Source organism: Acomys minous (genome assembly GCF_964271855.1).
Source record: "Acomys minous genome assembly, chromosome: 11".
NCBI classification, from domain to species: Eukaryota; Metazoa; Chordata; class Mammalia; order Rodentia; family Muridae; genus Acomys; species Acomys minous.
Window position 1 is genome coordinate 5,286,089 of NC_140492.1, and position 21,579 is coordinate 5,307,667.

Consider the following 21,579-nt stretch of genomic DNA (forward strand, 5'->3'; position numbering starts at 1 on the left):
ATTCATTTTAGCCACAAAGTTTAAAAACCTGTTTTTGGAGTCTAACATGATTGCTAACATGGTTAGAAGACAATGCCGATTGCTTGTTGAAGAAGGAGCTGGAGGCAGGGATGAACATATTTTTAACTGCAGAGAAAAGTTAGCGGGGCATGTTAGGTGCAGGCAACCACTGGAGGTGTGTGGAAAATGGGGCACACTGCCAGAGATAATAGACACCTACCTGTTACAAGAGAGCAAACCCGGCCCCAACCGCTCATGCATTTTCCCTATTTAGTTTTTGGACATCGACACTGGGGTAGTGTGTCTGAACACACAACTGTTAAACTCACAGTAACCAATAACATGTCAGTGTTTCCTAAGGACAGAAATCAAAACACTTCCACTTGGAGTCATTTGACCAATAGTGAGCTCAGATTTTAGCTTTATATAACCCCTGCCTCACCTGGCTGTGTATATATATAGGAGGGGGGTGAGGGGGAAAGAGACACAGAGAGGGGGATGAGGGGCAGAGGGAGCCTCCCATTGTCCCTGTCTCTGTTGGATGAGTCTAGGCTCTGTCTTCTGAATCTCTCTCCGAGTGTCTGTCTACCCCTGAGTGTCCCTAACAAGGTGCTTTGCTTGCCCTGTGCTGAGCATCACAGAAAGCACCATGTGGGGAACGAATGAGGGACACTTTACAGAAATTGTTAACAGAGTTTACAAGGGATTTCCCACTGAACCCCACTGGCCCAGGTAACACACACACACACACACACACACACACACACACACACACACACTCACTCACTCACACACACACACACACACTCACTCACACACACACACTCACTCACACACACACACACTCACTCACACACACACTCACTCACATACACACGCACTCACACACACACACTCACACACACACTCACTCACACACACACACTCACTCACACACATACTCACTCACACACACTCACTCACATACACACACACACACACGCACTCACACACACAGACACACACACTCACACACACAGACACGCACTCACACACACACACACACACACGCACTCACACACATAGACACGCACTCACACACATACTCACTCACACACATAGCGTGCGAGCGCTAACCAAGTGCTGCTCTCAGCGTCCATGGTGGATACTCATTTCATAAGGCCACTTTCAGCTTATTTCCTGTGTGTTATAATTATACTACACATAAAAATACATTTACATCACTCAGGTTGGGGCTGAACTATGCATTGTCTTAGGTTGTAGTTGATTACATGGGAAATTCAAGGCAACAGGATTGGTTGCTCTCTTAAAAGGCAGATCAAACAAATAGGCCGAGTACATAGTAGGATAGGAATCTTAAGTCTTAAATTACCTCAAGGTATTTTATTAACTTAGCTGTGAGATCAGGCAAAAGTTCCAGTCTCTTATAAAGAAAGAGATTTTTTTTTTAACATAATACTGTGTTGCCACAGGGGATTGCTTACTATTCTCATGTGACAGGCCACTGCCCGAACTGGCATCTAAGTCACATCTGGGTCTTCAGACTTCCAGTCTAGGGCTCCATGAGTGACATTGTCTCAAGTTCATGGGATGCCAGAGAGGAGTATCATGGCTCCTTCGTAAGGTTATGCCCCTCGTGTCACTGCAGGAGCTCCTTCCCTGTGGAGACATAGACGTGTCTACCTTCTACTTACAAGGTCACAACAACAAACTACAGCGCGATTCCACCAAAGCTCACCCTGGGGAACCAATGAGTCTTGTTGGGTATACTTATGAGCACAGTTGAGGGATTGCCTACAACTCCCTACTAGACGGTTTCACCCCAGCATGGGTGACAACTTCCCCCTTGTCAGGGAGACAAAGTTCCTTCCCAACTAGCCTCCTTCAGACTACAAACTCCAGCATTTCCCAAGACCCCAAGGCCACTTGAAGTTGTGGCTGAATTGCATACAAATGACTGTGAAGAGTGGCTAAAACCTAAAGGCTCTCTTCATCCTCTTTGTCTATGAAGGAAGTCAACAGTTACCACACCCACGGCCTTCTACAAAAAGGTACAGCTGATTTGATGAAGATGGAAGCTATTTGTAGTTCTTCGCTGTCTTTGAAGACTTGGGAGTACCTGAGGGACAAGTGCAGTATAGTTGCCAAGGGAAGAGAAATCCCGCCACTCTCCTGAGCTAATGAGATACTGTGAACAGGGCCTCATATAGCTCACATTGAACTAACAATGGTTTTGAATACATGTGGTCTAAGTTTGCTTCCTATTGCTGTGGTAAAACAGCATGCCCAAAGAGGCTTGGGGAAGAAAGGGTATATTCTAGCCGAGAACTCTCGTGCCACACTCCATCATGGAGGGGAGTCAAGGCAGGAACAGGCAGGTACCTGGAGGCAGGAACTGAGGCAGAGCCCATGCTTCCTAGCTGGCCCATTTTGCTTTCTTGTACAACCCAGGGCCATCTGCCCAGGGTTGGCATCACCCAGAGATGTCTGGGATCCTCTCCACGTCAATCAATAAAACATCCCACAGTCTTGCCGACAGACACTTTGATGGACACATTTAACAGTTGAGGTTCCTCTTCTCAGACAACCCGAGGTTGTGCCAAGTGAACAAAACCCCACCAAGACTGGTGTCTCTACCAGGGGACGAGGTGCTCTGATAGAGGGGAGTTCTCACTATAGCCTCTCTGACTTCGCCAGATGCTGTCCCAGCAGGCTTGAGTCCTGGCCGAGAGGTCCACAGAGAGAGCCCACTAAACCCTCAAATAGTGGGGAAAAAAAAAAAAAAAAAAAAGGACATCAGAGAATCCGGCACCCAGAGAGACTGAAATGGCCTTCAGAGCATCAGAACAGACCTCCCTTGTATATGTGTTACTCTGTTTCACATCCAGTATTAGTCAGGATTACCTGCAGCAATAGACATTATGGAATCAATTTCTCGATATGTACACAGAGGGAATTTATGATAATGACTTACAGGCTGTGGTCCAGCTATTCCAACAATGGCTGGCTGTGAGGGGGAAGTGTCCCTGAGGCTGAATGGCCCAGCTGGTCTACAGTACATTCTGGAAACCTGAAGAAGTAGGTTCTAGTGCTGGTGAAGGAAGGGACTCACTAGCAAGGTGAGGGGAAGCAGGCAAAGAGCAGCGCTTCCTTCTTCTGTGTCCTTTTGTAGGCTTCCAGAAGAACGTGTGACCCTGATTACATCTGGATTAAAGGCGTGTCTTCCCCCCAGCTATAAAGATCTAGATTAAAGTGTGTTTTCTTACCCCAGAGATCAAGAATAGAGGTAGCTCTTGCTACTGTAAAAACCCCTCCCAGGAGTTCCCTCTGTTCTGGGGTTTTAGTTCTATATATGGTCAAGTTGACAATCACAAATAGCCATCACATGTGCATTGATAATATTAGTGTTATTTACTGAACAGTGGAATGGAATGAGGGGCTCAGGGTCACCTCCTTCCTGATCCCATTGTATTCTGATTCATCTGTCATTAACCCTTACTGTGGGCTTTAACCAGGTTAGAAATAATCAATACTGGAGACTTCCCCTTCCTCCTATCAAGTCCTCTAATGGGGAAATGCATCTTTACAGTGAGTGACTCACTTGTTCTACATCCACTGACATAACCATCACACAGTTACACTGAATTAGCAGACAAACAGCATGCTTGCACACACATGCTCCCCACAGTGTTTCATTCTGTGTGTCCTCTGTAGCCCTAACCCTGGAATACAACAAGTCATTCCCTAGGAATAGGAAGGAGCCTTTATAAAGAGGGGCAGTACCTGGCCATTACTGGGGGTACCTAGGGGAGGGTGGAAGGAGTTGAGGAGAATGTCATCGATGCACATTGCTTACATGTATGAAATCGTCAAAGAGTAAGTAATGGACAGCCTACTTGTAAAAACGAAATGTGCTTGTCTTGTCTTAGAGAGAAAGCTAAGAAAGTGCTTGTTGCACAAATAGTTTGATCCCAGCACTCATGTGAGAAGAGGAAGAAATGCCAAGGAGGTAGCAACAGGAGAATTCCTGGGATGTACTGCGCAGTCAACCTAGTCTCCTTGGCAAACTTCAGGGCATGTAGAGACTTTGTCTCCCAAAACAAGATAGTGTGTGAAGAACACTACTCAAAGTTGACTTTTGTGCCCCTCCTTTTATATTTCTGGCATTTGAATTTATACCTCAAGCAAAATTATAATATAAATACAAAATAAAATAATTACTTAGGCTTTTGCTGATGTTGGATTGACCTGGCCCCCAAAATCTAGATGCTTACCAGAGAATGAATAAATTATTGTAGACATTTACAACAATCGTTGAGTGCTTTTTAATTCTCAAATGTTTATTTTTAAGTTATGTGTCCACGTGTGTTTGTGTGTGGATATGTACACACAAGTGCATTGCTCTCAGAGGCGAGTAGAGGGTGTCTGATCCCCCTGGACCTGGAGTTAGGGGGATTTGTAAACTGTTGTGGTGGTTTGAATAAAAATGGCCTCCATAGGCCCTTAAGGAGTGGTACCATTAGGAGGTGTGGTCTTGTTGGAGTGGGTGTGGCCTTGTTGGAGTGGGTGTGGCCTTGTTGGAGGAAGTGTATCACTGCCTCTTCCTGCTGACTGTGGATCAAATTACAGAAGCCTAGGCTACTTCTCCAGCACCCATGTCTGCACATGTGCTGCCAGGCTTCCTGCTATGACGATAATGGGCTAAACCTCTGAACTATGAGCCTACGAAACATTTTCCTGTATTAATGTTGTTTTGGTCACATTGTCTCGTCACAGCAATAAAACCCTAACTGAGTCAGAGGTTGCTACAAGGAGTGGGGAACTGCTGTGATAGGCCCGTCTGTGCTTTTGTTTGGAGGAATGTGGACTTCGAAGTTTTGTATTAGAAAAGCAGTTGAAGGCTTTCAGTGGGGCCTAACCGGCCATCCTAATAACAGCATGGAAGACAGTGTCACCGAGGGTGATATGAGCTGTGGGGGTCAGGCTCAAGAAGTTTCAGAGAAGAAGAATATTAGTATGTGGCCTAAAGACTGTTCTTGTGGTATTTTGACAAATAATTTGGCTGCTTTTTCCTTTGTCTGAAAAATCTGCCTAAGGCTAAATTGAAAAGTTTTGGATTAATAGCACTCGCAGAGGAAATCTCAAAACAGCCTAGTACTGGCTCTGCCATGTAGTTATTAGAATTCAATCTTATAAAGATCTATAATAAAAAAGAGAAAGATGAGCAAGTAAAAACACAGAAACGTGCAGATTTGAGGAGAAAGTGGGGGCACCAGAAAGTAGAAGGGAGCTAAGTCCTGTGTTTAAGGAGATACACAGGTTTATTGGTTTATTTTTTTAAAGGCTGACATTAAATGGAATAAAGGAAGCGGTGATGCCAGGGTAAGACCTCACCCAGCTAAGCTTCCAACTTGTGAAAAGGAATTAAGGAAAAACTTAGGGCCAAGTGTTGTGGTTCAGGCCTTTAATTCCAGCTCTCCAGAGGCAGAGGCATTCGGATCTCTAACTAACTTCCAGGCCAGCCTGGTCTACAGAGTGAGTTCCAGGACAGCCAAGCTTAGTCAGTGAAGGGAGCCATAGCAATAGAAAGCTGGTGACGATGTGTTTGAGTGAGGGGCTGTGTTCCTGCCCCAGCAACCAGCAGAACCTGGCAGCCTTGGCCAAGTGGTTTTGCTTTAGAGTCAAGGATGAAAGAAAAGGGTTATGGAGTCTCCCTCCAGAGCTAAGGAAATCCACTGAGGCCAGGCATGTGTCAGGGGTGTCCCTGCATGGAGGCCCCAAGAGACCATTCTGTGAAGCTATGAAGGTGAAGCCTAGATTGCCTTGGAGACCCCAAGAGGTTAGAGATGCCAGAACTGTGGGATACCTGCCCAGAAAAGCTGCTAACAGGGAGCGTATTGAGCCTAAGAGAAAGAAGTGAGTTGCAGTTAACAAGCTGAAAGGAGTTAGAGCTCTGAAAAGTGCTCTGACGTCAGACATAAGATGCAGAGTTTGGAGTTTGCCCAGCTGGTTTTCTGTGTTGCCTTGTTCCACTATTTCCTCACTATATTCCCTTTTTTTTTCTAATTTGTAATATCTATCTATCTATCTATCTATCTGTCTGTCTGTCTATCTATCCTGTGCCATTATATGTTGGAAGTACATGATCTGTTTATTGATTTTGATTTTAAGAGAGTATAAGAGTCTCAGAAGAGACTTTGAACTTGTAAACAACTTTGAGACTGTGATAGACTATGTGACTTTAGTAGTTGGGCTAAATGCACTTTGCATAACAATATGTATGCAAGCCTATGGGGGCCAGAGAGTGGCGTGCAGTGGTTTGAATCAAAATGGTCCTCCCTCCGAGGTGTGTGGCACTATTTAAAGTGCCTCTAGTGTTGGAGTAAGTGTGGCTTTGTTGGAGGAAGTGTGTCACTGTCTCTTCCTGCTGCCCGTGGATCAGGATGCAGAACTCTCAGCTATCTCTCCTGAACCATGTCTGCCTGCACGCCGCCATGCTTCCCTCCATGATGACAATGGACTGAACCTCTGAACTGTGTGTCAGACCCAATTCAGTGTTTTCCTTCATAAGAGTTGCCGTGGTCATGGTGTCTCTTCACAGCATTGAAACCCTGAGTAAGACACTGCTCAACATGGGTGCTGAGAATCAAGCTAAGCATGTTGGTCCGTTAACCACTTAACAACTGAGCCATCTTTCTGGCTCCACGTGTGTTAAGAGCCCACCTAGTTGTGGTGGTGTTGCTTCTTTCATCACTGTTGCTACATAGACGTGCTAACTGTAAAGGCTCGTGCTCAACCAACGCTCCTGACTCAGTTTTAAGCATTGACAGGTCTCTTTAGAATGGCACCTGCCGTCACTCAGAATCTATTCATCCCCCTACGGCTCCAGGAGCACGTCCTGCGTTCACAGCTTTGGAACACCAAGATTGTAAGGAGAGTTGATGAGCCACCAGGGAGCTGTTTGCATGTGTTAGAAGCATGAGGTGATGGGGACACGTGGATGTCAGAAAGCAGTGAGAACTTCAAGCTCCAGAGGAAAATACCAAACAAATAAAGAGTATTTCCAATAGTAGCTGCACTTCGATGTTGGGACCACTCTGAGGAGGTAACCAGCATTGTCCTATGGACATCCTCCATTGGAAAGTTCCCCAGCCTTGCTTTTTAGGGTGCACTGCATAGACCGGCAACATCCCAGCTACCCAGACAGGTCTTGGAAACTTGGTGCAAACGGAGACTCTCAGTGCCCCTTTCGTACCTAGTGTACCTGAGCCTGGAGTTTAATGAGAGCTTAGACAGTGCATAGTCTCTCTGCACGTGCTGCATCAAGTCACAGGAAGCCCGTCCTTATCTGTAAGAGTCTGGCACCTTTCTTTCATCATGTTGAAGTGCGATTCTTGAAAGTCCAAGTTACTGTTGGCTGGGCTAGGCGGGAGTCAAAGTGGCTCCTCGGATGTTTGTTGTGTTTAACTTGTGACAACAGGAAGGCTGACCACAGAGGCCACTGCTTTACCACCATGGGAAGCCACCAGTGGAATGCCCTAGTTGAGGCCAACCTTTGGTATTGATAGCTGCTGTTGGGGTTTGGTGAGGGCTGCTGTGTCAAATGTTCTGCTAGCTTGTGTTAAACCTCAAACGAAGGAGGACACCCCAGTCCCCCACGCTCACCCCTACCCCCCAGGGTAGCAGAGGTTTGACTTAGTCTGTTAGGCTAAAGAAATCATCCCAAGAAAGGACCTGGCTCATCGACCCCAAAGTAATTTCATATTTTCCCTTTCACGAGAAGACGATGCGGAATGTGTCAGCATTGGTGTTGAGCAACCGAGGTACAACCCCGTCCTTGCTCAGTGGCACAGCCTCAAAGTATTTGGAGATCTGCCCCAGTCCGCAAACTGCTAATGGGTCGGGGGTGGGGGCGGAGCAAAGCCATTTGCTGCCAACCCACTGTCTGAGGTGAGTTTCTATAACCACACTGGTGATCCTGTGTAAATGTGGCCACTGTTCCCTTGTCTGCTGAAAGGCTCCCCTTGAGCATAGCACAGGTAAGGCTGGATCCTCAAGCTGCTGAGCCCATGTTCCTTTGTGAGAGAAGCCAGCACCCTACCTGCCCCCCCCCCCCCCGCCCACCCCATTGCTCAGTAGCTGCCTCCATGGGGCTATTAGGAGGGGGCCTATGCTTGTTCTATGAGAACCTTTAGGGTGAAATATTTTGCCTTTCTTGTTGGCATTTTAAAGTGACCGCTGGGTGTAAGCAGCTGTCCAGGTTCCCCAAGGTATTATAAGCCCCATTTGTGGGAAAGGCATTGGCTTCAGAGTCGAAACCTCTTCAGATGACAAAGGGAGGAGCAAAGAACAGAAATGTTGGCTTGACCAAAGGACTCTGGGTAAGTCCTTGGAGGTCTGGCCAGCCCTGCCAATTCCTGTTAGGGCCTGGACAGCTCCTGGGGTTTCCAAGATGCATTCCCCTTGCGAGCAGGCCTGCACTGTGGACAGAGTTTCCCAGAAAGTCATGGCAGGAGAAGTTGGAGACAGACTTCTATTTCACAGCAGCTCTTCAGCAGAATTTATACCACACGGATGACTCTTTCCACCCTCCACAGTGAGAGGTTGCTGCTAAACCTAAATGGCGTGTTCTGAACCTCCCCAGAGTCAGTCTGTGCTCACAGAGAGAGGGTACAGTGGACATGAAAGGCCTTTGCCTACTGCATTGCATGTGCACGCAGGGCCCAGGGACTCAGAGTCTAGGTTTTAGGTGGTTTGATGTGATGACTGTTTCTCTTTTCTCAACTGCATTCTTTATGTTTGATTCCGTCATAGCAGCCTCTTGTAGGGACAGTAGGGCCACTCCTGGATACGAGGGGGTGCAAAGATACTCAGACAGGAGCTGTGTAGAGTGATACTGTCACCTTCTAAGTTGCTCCTATCCCAGCACACTGTCACTTTGGGATCATGGGGTCCAGCTTGGTTTCTCTATGGAGAGGGAGGTAACTTGTATCTTATGTGATACTTCACTCAGCAGCACTGAGAGGGGTGTATTTGACAGGTTCTGGAGAAGGAGGAGAGTTGCTACAATCAGATGAGCCCAACTTTTAGGAGGTTGAGGGCAGGTATAAATATGAACAGAGATGTTATAAATAAAGGGACTTAGCTTCAAATTAAAATCACACCTGGGCAAAAGGCTAATTCGAAGTTATTATAAGATACAATGTGTTCTAGCCACTGAGCCCCGTCTCCAGTCCCTACAGGTTTATTTTCAATGATAATATCAGTAGAAGTGTCTTGAAATAATTGCATAAATACATAGGTATGTATGTGGTAAGACAAGGGAATGATTTTGTTAATCATGCTAAGAAAGCAAATTTGCACATAAAGATACAAAAAAATTAAGTGAATCAACTAAAAATCCTGTACTTTTAAAAATTAGATTTAAAATAATCGTATGGATATCCTAGTTATTTCTCTTTCTAAGGATGCACGTTTTTGTAGTTCCCTCAAGCTGGAAGCATCCTGGTGTCTGTCAGCAGATAGATGGACAGAATAGTGGGCATATTAATCCTACATTGAAGTGTTGCTCAGCAGCAACAGGAGAGGGCAGTTTGTACAATGGCGTGCATCCACCTCAGAAGCATTCTGCTGGAGGAAGGACACCAAGTTCAGAAGGCTAAGCATTCGTCCTAAGGCAGGAGAGACTCTGAGAGAAAGTGGGTAAGTGGTTGTGTGGGGGTAGGAAGGATTGGATGCAAAGAGATGAAGGAAGTTTCCTCATCACTAGAAATGTTCTTCTTCTTAATGGGGCATGTGCTTCATGACTATACCTTCTTGCCCAAACTCATTGAAATAGCTATTTATCTATTACTATCTACCTATCTTCTCTCTCTCTCTCTCTCTCTCTCTCTCTCTCTCTCTCTCTCTGTATTTGATAGCAAGAAATTGATTTTTTGCTACATTTGATTTAAACAAAGACAACAAGCCAAGCCAACGGGCAGGGCCTATGTCTTGAGCACTTTCTTTCATTTCCAAGAAGTGGCTGTGGCTAGTTACACAGTGAGCAAGTGAGTGAGCAGCGAAGCCAAAGGCAACGTGCACACCCTGTCTGCCATCAAAGGTCAGCTTGGTGAGCTCTCCAAGTGCTTAGGAATGAGCAACCAGGGGAGAAAAGCCACACAAAGCAAAAAGGCTTCACGGAAAACTGTGTAGAAAGAGGGCATGGAACATTGTGATACCAAGTCTCTGAAGGTTTTTCCCTCGAGTGAAAAAGGAAACATGGTGGCTGGAGGGATGGCACAGAGGGTAAGAGCCCTGGTTGCTCTTGCAGAGGACCTGAGTTTGGTTTCCAGCACCCAGAGGGTGGCTCACAGTGGTTTGTAACTATAGTTATAGGCCATCTAGTGCCCTCTTCTTACTGCTGTGGGCACTACACACACACACACACACACACACACACACACACACACACACACACACACACACACAAAATCTAAAAAGAAAAAGGAAATCTTTCCACGTTTTATTGGCACAGGAGTTGGGAGGCAAGGCTCACCACAGACCAAGGCACACTCAGGGTGTGAGTGTAGCCTTGTTCCCTATATCCATCTGCCAGAGGAGGCGTGCATTTGAGCATGACAGATCAGACTATAAAGGGCTTTTCAGACACACTAAAGACTTGCCTTTTTATCTTTTCATTTCTGGAGTTTTGTTTTAAACTTGGTGAATGTAAGATGATGGGTCAGGCTGCGTGTTCAATGTGGCTTGTCTTTAACTAGGGGCAGGGACAGCTCTGTGCATGGCAGGATAGGGCCAGGACAGTTGCATGTTGTCTGGCCGAGAAACAATTTGATTCTGAACTGAGACAGTGGCTAGGAAAGGTAGACTGGATGTAATGGAAATCTCAGGTGTGGAAATGTGAGAAATTGCACACGTGTGAGGAGAACTGCCTGAGGGAGGGAGGAAGAGTTTGGAAGGGGAGGTGCAGAGATGGGAAAATTAAGATCTCTGGTGACTCCACTCAGAATATGACAGGGAAGATATAGGTTTCAGGGAATCCATGCACACTGGTTTAGAAGCTGGAGACCTCAAGTTTCCTGTGCCTGAGGGTGACCTAGGGGCTATAAGCTAGGTGTATTATGGGATGCTTTCAGCAGCAGTTGTGTTTATGGGGATATTATTAGGCTTATGTGGATCCAGGTGTGTGTTATAATAAGCTCTTCTGAACAGACATCTGCGGTTTTTGCCAAAAAGTTCATTTTACTCTTCATCATTTTTAAGATCACATTGGTGTAAAACTACTCCCAAAAAATGCAATTTAACTTTTAACTTCTTTTAAATCTCTGGATTTAGTGTCTCCAATTGAATGTAATAATTCAACCACTCATAAGAAGGGTTGAGTGCTTTTTGTGCATAGGAATATGTGCTGAGTGCTGTGAGAGGTACAGAAATCACGCCACGCGTGGACTTTAGTAACAGGCATCTGGAGAGGACACTGCTTAGAGAAAGGAATGGCTCTGCATTCCTGACAAGCAGAGGTTGGCGGCAGGGGAGAAGCCCACCGCACGGGCTGCACTGGTTCTGAAGGCACCATTTTTGCAAGATGCCGCCCCCCCCCCCCCCACACACAGGAGCTGATTCTGCAGCAGGTTTGGGCAGGACCAGGACGTGAGCAGCCTTGTGCTGCGGGTTCTCTGTTGAGGTGTATGTGGCCTGGACACCAAGCTGGGACAACACCTCTTCTCCATGCCTCTCAGCCAGCATCATCCGACAGCGCATGCTGGGGATTAGTGTTGCGGGGATTTGCAGATGTTAGGTGGCCACAGAGGGAACATCCTGCAGGCTTTGTGATCTAGGACACCGTTCTTAATCAGGAGGTCTTTACTGGGGGGAAATTGATGCCTTCAGGATGTGATCAGAGAAACAGTTTAGGGATAATGATATTTAATGGCTGTGGCTGGAATGTAATGGAGATGGTAATTTCATGTAATTTTGGGGGGAGCTTTGGGTAAGTTAATGCTACCAAGTGGTACTGCATTGGGGCCTCCATTGGCGTCAAATGTGGCCTTCTCATTTCTATTTTCCCTTGGAGAAGTTCTGGAAAGATCTTAAAGTTTTTGATCTTTTTTTTTTTTTTTTTTAAGAAAACGTGGTTTAGTTACAGGCAATTTTTACCCCAAATTTCTCTTTTAACAATAACAGCAGCAGCAGCAGCAGCAGCAGCAGACTATTTTTCACAATGGAGTATGTAAGTAAGCCAACCAGGGAACTTGGCAGATAGGTGTGAGACTACTGATGTCAACTGTGACCTTCACTCCTGGAGCAGAACGTGGTTGGTCCAAGGTGCTCTTTTTGCAAACTATGACGATGTTGTGTGTCTCAGCTGCAGTTACGAGTGCTGTGGCAAACACCGTGATCAAAAGCAATTTGGCCCTGAACGGGCTTATTTCAGCTCTCACTTCCACATCACAGTCCACCCCTGAGTGAAGCCAGGCTTTCCTTCTGAACCCAGGAGGCACAAACAACTCCCTGTCTTCAGCTGGTTTTGTCAGGTAATTGTGCCATGGTGACAGAAATCCAACAATCACAATGCGCTTGCTGGGTTTATCAACTTGGCACATGCTGGAGCCTCCGTTAATAGGTTCGGTGTCCCTGTAAGGATAGATGCCTGTGGGTAGAGGAGAGAAGAGACGGCGTGGACCATGACGACACATCATTTGCTTCCACTGTGGAGTACCAAAAATGCTGGGCGCGGACAAAATCTCTGGATAATGCTCCGAATTGTTTAATGATCTTTTTACCCCCTATGCCCACAAATGTGAAAGCCTAGTCAGAAAGTGGAGTCGCGGCAGTGATCCAGTCCCTTGCTACCAGACTCATCTGCCTGTGTGACCACCAGCTCCTTCCGGCTGGACGGAGTTTCAACCGCCGGAACAGCCTTTCACGTTCGTTAGGAGCCTCTAAGGGAGCCTCCGAGTGGACTACCCACTAAGTCATCAGGCCCGTGGATAGGTACTTTTTACAAGGGTGAAATATTGGTGGGTGAGCTGATTGCTCGGGACTGTGGGCTACAATGAATTGGCGTTAATACATTTTCATGGAATAAAATCCCTGATGGGATGCCAAAAGGCTCAAATGTCTCCACGAATAACGCCTTGGACTGCTACAGTCATCACTTGGTGTTTTAGAGTCTTCTGCTCTATGATCTCATAAAACCAGAGATAAGGAAGGGTGACAGGACACCCTCAGTCTTTTCTGGAGGTCAGTGGTGGCCCTGGACTGTGTGCTTTGATGTAAGTGCATTCTAAGTGTGCTTTTGCACCGTTTCAACGGGGTTATCGAGCTGTCGGTTGGTGGAGGAGTGATCTAGTTGTTACTTCCTAGCCTAAAATAGGGCAATGGTTCTGCCGATGGTGCTGGTGGTACTGATGGTGCTGACCCCGGCAATGGTGGTGATGCTGATGACGGTGATGGATTGGAAGTCATTGCAGGTGTGTGCTAGCATATCCACCAGTCAGAGCCACTTTAAAGCTCGGTACTAGGTAGTACTGAAAAGCAAAGAGTACTTTTCTTTCTGTGGGACAGGGAGTCAAGCTTCACGTTGCCTACAGACACTAATTGTTTCACAGTCTCCAGTGGGGATTCTGGCGGTGCCTGCAGTGGGTTGGGCATGACTTAGGAACGTTAGGTTCCTGGGTACCAATGTTTCCGTTTCCGGTCAGGCCCTGCCTATTTACTGTATTGGTTGGCTGATGGTAGAGTCAGCTAGTTTCCCTCAGACAATACCAGTGTGCCCACGAGGCTCATTTTGGGGCTCACTAGAAATCAGAACTGTTTTTGAGGAAGTTCCTGAGGCCTCTTGACCATCATCAAAGAAACTAAGGATTGAAACTTTCAGGGTAAACCCAAGATGATTTTCACCTCTGGAAGATTATTTAAAATGAAAGAAACTCCCCCAGTGTCAGGACTGCTGAGTGTAAAGAGGAGTGTAACTTCCAGGGACACCTGCTCAGCTTCCTAGGGCCTGCTCATAGAAATTCTGCATTATGCTGTTCAAATCAGGTGGCACAAGCACAGCAAGGGTTACAACGAGGATCATAAGTCTTTCCTCAACACTTCACAGATTTCCTCATTCTTCGAACACAGCAGCTTGGTTAGTGGCCATGGCAGAGAGTCGTGAGGTACACTAGAAGGAAGTAAACAGAAGTAGATCATGAAATACTGTTTGAATGTGCAATGCCCTCTATAGGCTCATGCATTTGAAGACTTGGTCCCAGACATAGTGGTGTTTGGAGCCTTTGGAAGGTGGGTCACTGGGGGCAGGTCTGGTCCTACTTCCTGTTCCCTCTGTTTCCAAGATTGAGGATACAGTGCAACCTTGCCAGCCTCTTTGTGCTTCCCCTGTGATGGAATGGTCCCTTTGAATTGTAAGCCACAATAAACTATGCATCTCCTATAGCAACAGGATGACTAATATGCTCCAGTGACTGTGATGGTTGCTACTGCTTGTCAGCTTAATAAACTGACTCACCCAGGAGACCTGTGGCCTGCAGCCAAACCTGTGAGAGATTAGATTAGCCCCTGGCCATGCCTGGGAGAGATGGTCTTGGTTATGTTAGTTGAGGTGGGAAGATTTACCCTACAGAGAGATGGTGCCTATCATCAGCTGTGGTCCTGGGCAGCATAAAAAGGAGGAAGTAAGCTATGCAGGAGCACTCACTGCTCTTTCTGCGTCCTGAAGAAGATGGATGCTGTGTGACCAACTGCCTCAAGCTTTCTGCAGCCTTGACGTCCTTTCTATAACAGACTGATAGTGTCTTGAACCCTGAGCCAAAGCAAACCCTTCCTTCCCTGAGCGGCTTCTGTTGGGTGTTTCGTCACAGCCACAGCGGCTATCCAAATGACTAATCCATCCATGAACACAGACAAACCTTGTGAACAGAAACAGCAAAACCGATTATCCACATGCACCTCTGTGTATTGCATTGCTGCTCACAATTAGCGAAAGTTAAGCAAGGAAAAAAAAAAAAGGACATTACTGATGGTTAAATAATCCAGTGTTAACTTCCCTTAAAAAGGAAGAATTGGTCCAGGAAGTGCTCCTCCAGCTGCCCCTGGTGCTTAGTAACAGTCTATTGTAAATAGATGTCTCCCACTGAGCTGTTGAGGATGCTCTGGCTTAGATGAGTTAAACTTTGAGTGATGTGCAGCTGTAACCGAGTGTTTGCATCCACCATGTGTTTGAGGGTGGTGAGCGTGGAACAAATGTGAGATCTGATAGGCTTGCTGAGGGAAAAAAGCAATTAAAATAAAAAATAAAGTCAATGGGCCAGTCTGGACATCACCTTTCATGTTTAGTATCAAAAACCAGAGGAGAGAAAGCCAAGGTCCTCGCGCTAAGAGGAGGGGTTGTCGCTTCCTAGGCAGAAGCCTTGAGGAGACGTTCACTATGCTCCTTAAAGCCCTGGGTGTCCTCTGAGCACTGGCCACCTATTTTCTATTTTACTTTCCCAAAGCATTTACACATTCAAGCGCCTGTGAAATTATACTCTCTTAAAGGCTCCGTTTGATTAAACTTGCTTAATGTCCTGGGGATTTAGACAGAAACTGGAGCCTATTGTAGCATGAGAAGGCTCGCATGAGAAAAGAATACGTAGATATAAAACCACACACGGACTGCACATCAGTGACCTTATATCATGTGCACATGTGTCAGTGGAGAGCAGGAAGCCGGTCTGCAGCGAGGGACTGGATAAGGCATGTCCCTTCTTCCCCCACAGTTTTTAAAAAAGATTTATTTATTTTTATTTTTTATTAATTTATTCATATTACATCTCAATTGTTAGCCCATCCTTAGTATCCTCCTATTCCTCCCTCCTTCCCGCTTCCCCCTACTCCCCTCCCCTATGTCTGTGACTGAGGGGGACCCTCCCCCCATATATGCTCTTAGGGTATTCAGTCTCTTCTTGGTAACTTGCTATCCTTCCTCTGAGTGCCACCATGCCTCCCCCACAGTTTTTAAAAAATATTTATTTATTATTATGCATACATTGCTCTGCCTGCATGCCAGAAGAGGGCATCAGATCACATTATAGATGGTTGTGAGCCACCATGTGGTTGCTGGGAATTGAACTCAAGACCTCTGAAAGAGCAGTCAGTGCTCTTAACCTCTGAGCCATCTCTCCAGCCCCTTCCCCCACAGTTTTAAACTACAAATTGTATCATTTTTCTTAAACACAAAGATGGCAAAGCAAGCTTTCTCTCCTCAGCAAGTTTTGGCCAGGCCAGTGTTTCAGATTTTGTTTTGTTTTATTTCATAGAGGCTTTGCCAGGCATCTTTTAAATACCAGTCTCCCACCTCCATGAACTTATGATGTCACAGATATGTGTGCATGGAGTTAGAGACCATGTGTGCATCCATGTTGCTGTGCATGGAGTTAGAGACATCTATGTTAGCATATATGAATTCAGAGACCATGTGTGCACCTATAGATTGGACAGAAAAAAGTGATGATGCTTTTTGGTGTCTCCCCCCAAAGCACCATTTCTTACCCCCATCAGTGTTTAGAATTCAGGCTTGGGACAAGCATCTCAGGAGACGATGTGGGGACTGCAAAAATCACCATCATGTGAGCAGAAACAAGGCTGTTGGTGATCCACGGTGGAGGAAGACTGGTAAATATGTTGGATCAGGTTTGAAATTCATGGTGTAAATCTAGAGCTATCTGAGACATGCCAATGGGTCTAACACACATTCTTTGTTAGCCAGGAGAAAGCCCTTCAGTCAAAGCAAAAAGCTGTTCCCCCCACCCAGCTATAATCTAAGACTAAAGCACTGTCATAGAAACATAGCCAGTCAGTGTGTTCAACACATCCTGGTCCTGCAAATGTTAGGGACATATGCACTGTTGACATGGGCTTCACGCTCTGCTATCTAAGGAAAGACACTGCACTCAGTGTTATGGACCTGGGTTGCCTTGCTGCAGTGAGCCCCCACTAATTATGCTGCACACACTCAGACTCTTTCATCCTTTCACTTTTAGCCAGTCTGAAAATGAGGCCCCAGGGTGCGAGAGGATCTGCATAGAAGGAGACGATGCTCATCTTTCCAACTCTTTTTCTTAGGAGGACTTTTGAGTCCGCCTCTTGTGCCAAGTCTCTTCACACAGGGACTGATGAAGGGCCATGGGGACACTGAGCACGATTTTGAGAATCTCATCTCGTAAGTGTTGACAGAACTTAGCGAATTTACTGGATGGAACCAGTGCTTGTCAAGGAGAAGACCTAATTGGGTGGCGTTGGAACAGAGCAGCTGAAGTTTGGAATAATGAATGCGCTGCCTTTGTGTTTTTCAGACAATAATAGGAGCCGTGATATGTTTTTGCAACATGGTTTGGGGCTGTGTTTTCCCTATGCTTTTAGTATTCTCATGTTTTCGAAGAAGAATCTTTCTGCTTCTAGACATTTACTCAACATAAAGTTTCCCTTTCCGGTGGAATTAAACCACCCTGTATTCCCTCGGCTTTACCTGGGGAGAACACGAATCAGGAAACACAACATTATCTTTAATGCTGTAAAAATAATTGACCACAGAATTTCCTGTTGGGGTTTGATTTCTAGAATTAATGTCCTCTCGATGTTAGATTTGCCTATCTGGTTTAACTCCTGGGATATGGAGGACAGGAAATTAGTCATGCCCAAACCATTTGGGAATATCTAAAATAAAGAAGAAACATGAATGAACAAAATTATGTGTTCCTGGAGGCTGGCCAAGATGAAATATTCAAGCCCCTCTATAAAATATATTTGATACATTTTATTTATTTTAAGAATAAAAAGGCAATTCAGCTGGGTGCCCAGATTATCATGGGCATGGTATACACAGTCAATAGCACAATTCTAGAATGTTCTCTAAACTATGGTCATGTAGAGAGCACAGTTATTGAGTTCTTACACAGAACTGAGGCTGCTTCAGGTGGGCCCTGTACAATCACTTACATCAAGTTTTACTTCTCTATTGTCTGGGCTTTAAAAGTTGTCCCTGCTTTGTATGATTGTAATCCATCATGTCATCAGTGGTGAGTGGACATGGGCTGGGTGTGTATAAGTTGGAGGCTGGCCCTAGCGTGGGGGAGTCTACCGAGATAAGCAGATGGTATCTCGATGAGAGTCAGGCGCCATGAGTGGCTCGGCTATGCCTCAGGTCATGAAAAGACCTTGAGACCAGTAGATGTGATTATGAGGAAAACTCCATTCTGGAGGATATGTCTATAATAGATATGTAAACACACTCATGTGGCATAATTCCTGGTAAAGTCATAACATACTAGGAAAAAAAACACCCAACCTTCCGGTGGAATGAAAAGATTTATCAAGCTAAATTTTAAAGGGTTCTGAACCATTCTCGGCAGTTTATAGATGTTTCATTTCACAGCAAGAATAAAACAAAAGTCATCAACTTGTGCCTTAAGGTGGCAGCTCATCTCCCCAGGGTCGACCCTGGCAAAAGGTCTTCATGTGGAGACTTTGCAGCTCCACACAGATGGGAGCGTGTGCAGTGAGTGCTGTGGTGAGACCACATCTGCGCCCAATGGGAGTGTGTGCAGTGCGGTGATGGGACCACATCTGCGCCCAATGGGAGCGTGTGCAGCGCTGTGGTGGACCACATCTGCACCCAATGGGAGGGTGTGCAGCGCTGTGGTGGGACCACGTCTGCGCCCGATGGGAGGGTGTGCAGCGCTGTGGTGGGACCACATCTGCACCCAATGGGAGCTTGTGCAGTGCTGTGGTGGGACCACATCTGCACCCGATGGGAGGGTGTGCAGCGCTGTGGTGGGGCCACATCTGCGCCCAATGGGAGGGTGTGCAGTGCTCTGGTGGGACCCCATCTGCGCCCAATGGGAGGGTGTGCAGCGCTGTGGTGGGACCCCATTTGTGTCTGATGGGAGGGTGTGCAGCGCTGTGGTGGGGCCACATCTGTGCCCAATGGGAAGGTGTGCAGCGCTGTGGTGGGACCCCATCTGCACCCGATGGGAGGGTATGCAGCACTGTGGTGGGACCCCATCTGTGCCTGATGGGAGTGTGTGCAGCACTGTGGTGGGGCCACATCTACATCTGATGGGAGTGTGTGCAGTGCTGTGGTGGGGCCACATCTGCGCCCGCTCTCCAGCAGGAAATGCTTTCAGGTTAGCACGATGACTTTTCACTATGAGCATGCCACTATGTCTTACGCAGTAGAATTTAACAACTTACTGTTTGATTCCTGGTGGAAGACTTGACATTTATCTGCTCTAAACTTAAAATTCTGATCCTTCTACCTATTCTTCAACTTATGTTTTCTAAAAATATTATTAAACTACCTTTGGGTCTTCATCTGTATCTTGAGCTCCTAGTATTTAAAAAACACTCTGTACAGACCTATGCAATTTTGATAAACACAACCGATTCATCCTTGATGAATTATAAAACATCAAAAATGAAACAAAAGTTAGCAGAGTTCAGTCATTCATACATTTTTCCCCATTAAAAAATGCAAAAGTAAATATAGAATTAAAATTGCGATGGCAGCTGCCAAGGATATATTGGAACATGGACCAAGTCACATTGGGGTAGACTTAGTGGAGGGGCTAGTGAACCCAGGTTCTAAGGGAAGTGGTAATCTTGCCAGGTATATAAATTGGGGCATAACTGGGGGTAACAGGACATGGAGGGAAAGAGCTCCAGAGAAAGGCAGAGAGAGCAAGGCACTCCATGATTTCTTACGGTTCTCTCAAAAAAGTTAGATTTGTATATGTGAAGACCAGGCTAGCCCCCTGGAGGACAAGGGAGACTAAGGGCCATGGGAAGCCGACTGGCTTAGGGCAAAGGAGAGTGGGAAGTTCGTGAGCTCTGTGTTGGGTAGGGTAGAGGCAGAGAGGCGCATTGTTAGAAACGTGACCTCTTCTTTTGCACTGCCACTTTGGTCAACACAGTGGAGAATTGCGAGTCCAGGTCTCAAAAGTTAGTAAACAGAATGTTGTCCAAGAAGCCAGCCAGCCCTTCCTCTGCCTTTAACCAGAGTGACATCGATGGTCATGTTTCATCTCGCTTTTCAGGTTATTCATGACTTTAATCTCCCTTCTAACACACCTTATGCCACACCATAGAGGTTCGTTGGGTGGGAGTTCAAGACAAATCACTTTAAACACTCATATGGCCAAATAATCTCTCTCTGTCTCTCTGTCTCTCTCTGTCTGTCTCTGTCTCTGTCTCTGTCTCTGTCTCTGTCTCTGTCTCTCTCTCTCTCTCTCTCTCACACACACACACACACACACACACACACACGAACAAATAGAAGAGTCCTGTTTGTAAAAACTACATGCACAGCATGTCTACATTGTAAACAAAATTATTACAATGGAGTGCTATACAGACACAAAAACAGATGGACCAGTGCTGTGAGCTAACTTGCTGTTGATGAATGTACAAATGTTTAATATGGAACAGGCAGCAACATCCAAGAGTGTGTCAGAGATGATTCCATTTGTGCGGCAACCTTTAGTGATTCATCAGGACAGTGGTGTTGTCCCTCAGGGGATAACAACACTGCCAGGAAGGTCTGTGGGGAGTTCTGGCACTTGGCTATGAGCTTACCACTGTTTCCCATTGTCCTTAGACAGATGGAAAGGAATCTGAGACTGTCCTAGGCAGCCTCAGGGCTGGCATCCTGCTAACTAAACCCAGAGCCAGAGGGCGTCATGTGCCACCTACCCTGCCTCCTCCTCATCCACATCATAGGCCCAAGGCTTGTTGCATATAGGGCAAAGACAGAGGCTTTTGTGGTGGTGTAGCCTGCCAGGGGTCGGGCAGGTAGGTGGGGGATTCTCAGAATGTGAAAATGCTGGGCTAACACCAGGGAGGGACCAAAGCCAATCTGAGTAGGTTCACTAAGAGCCGCACTTCAAATCAGCGCGTTGTTATTTAAGGTAGAAGGGCGACCTTTCCGTCTCATGGCTCAGTCTCCAGTCACCCCGTCTCAGTGGGTTTGTAGCAAAGACTGTGTATGTACATGTGTGTACATGTTCATGTAAATCTGTCTCTATGGAGAACATATGTCCAGATGATGTGTCTTGGGTGTTGCTTCTCAGTCCACCTTGGTTCTTTTTGAGACAAAGTCTCCCCTTTCCCTGGAGCTCAATGATTCAGCCAGGCTGGCTGGCCAGTGGGCCCCTGGGAGGGTGTTCTCCTGTCTTCACCTCTCCAGAGGAAGGCTTACAAACTCCCTGCTTCTTTATTTGGGTTCTGGGGTCTAACTCAGGTCTCCCTGCATGCACTTTCCTGACTGAGCTCTCTTTCCTGTGCATAAACATCATTTTAAAAACTTCAAGTTCCATGTAATAATTTTTTTTCTTCAACCAAATACACACTAAAACCTGAAATGATACTGCTGTGTTAGAATACATAATTTATATAATAGTGTTCAGAAAAATACCCAGGAATCAAAGAAACAAGCAAACAGAAAGGGAATAAATAAGACAGCAACAAAGCCGGCCGATGGTGGCGCACTCCTTTAATCCCAATACTCTGGAGGCTGAGACAGGCGGATCACTGTGAGTTCGA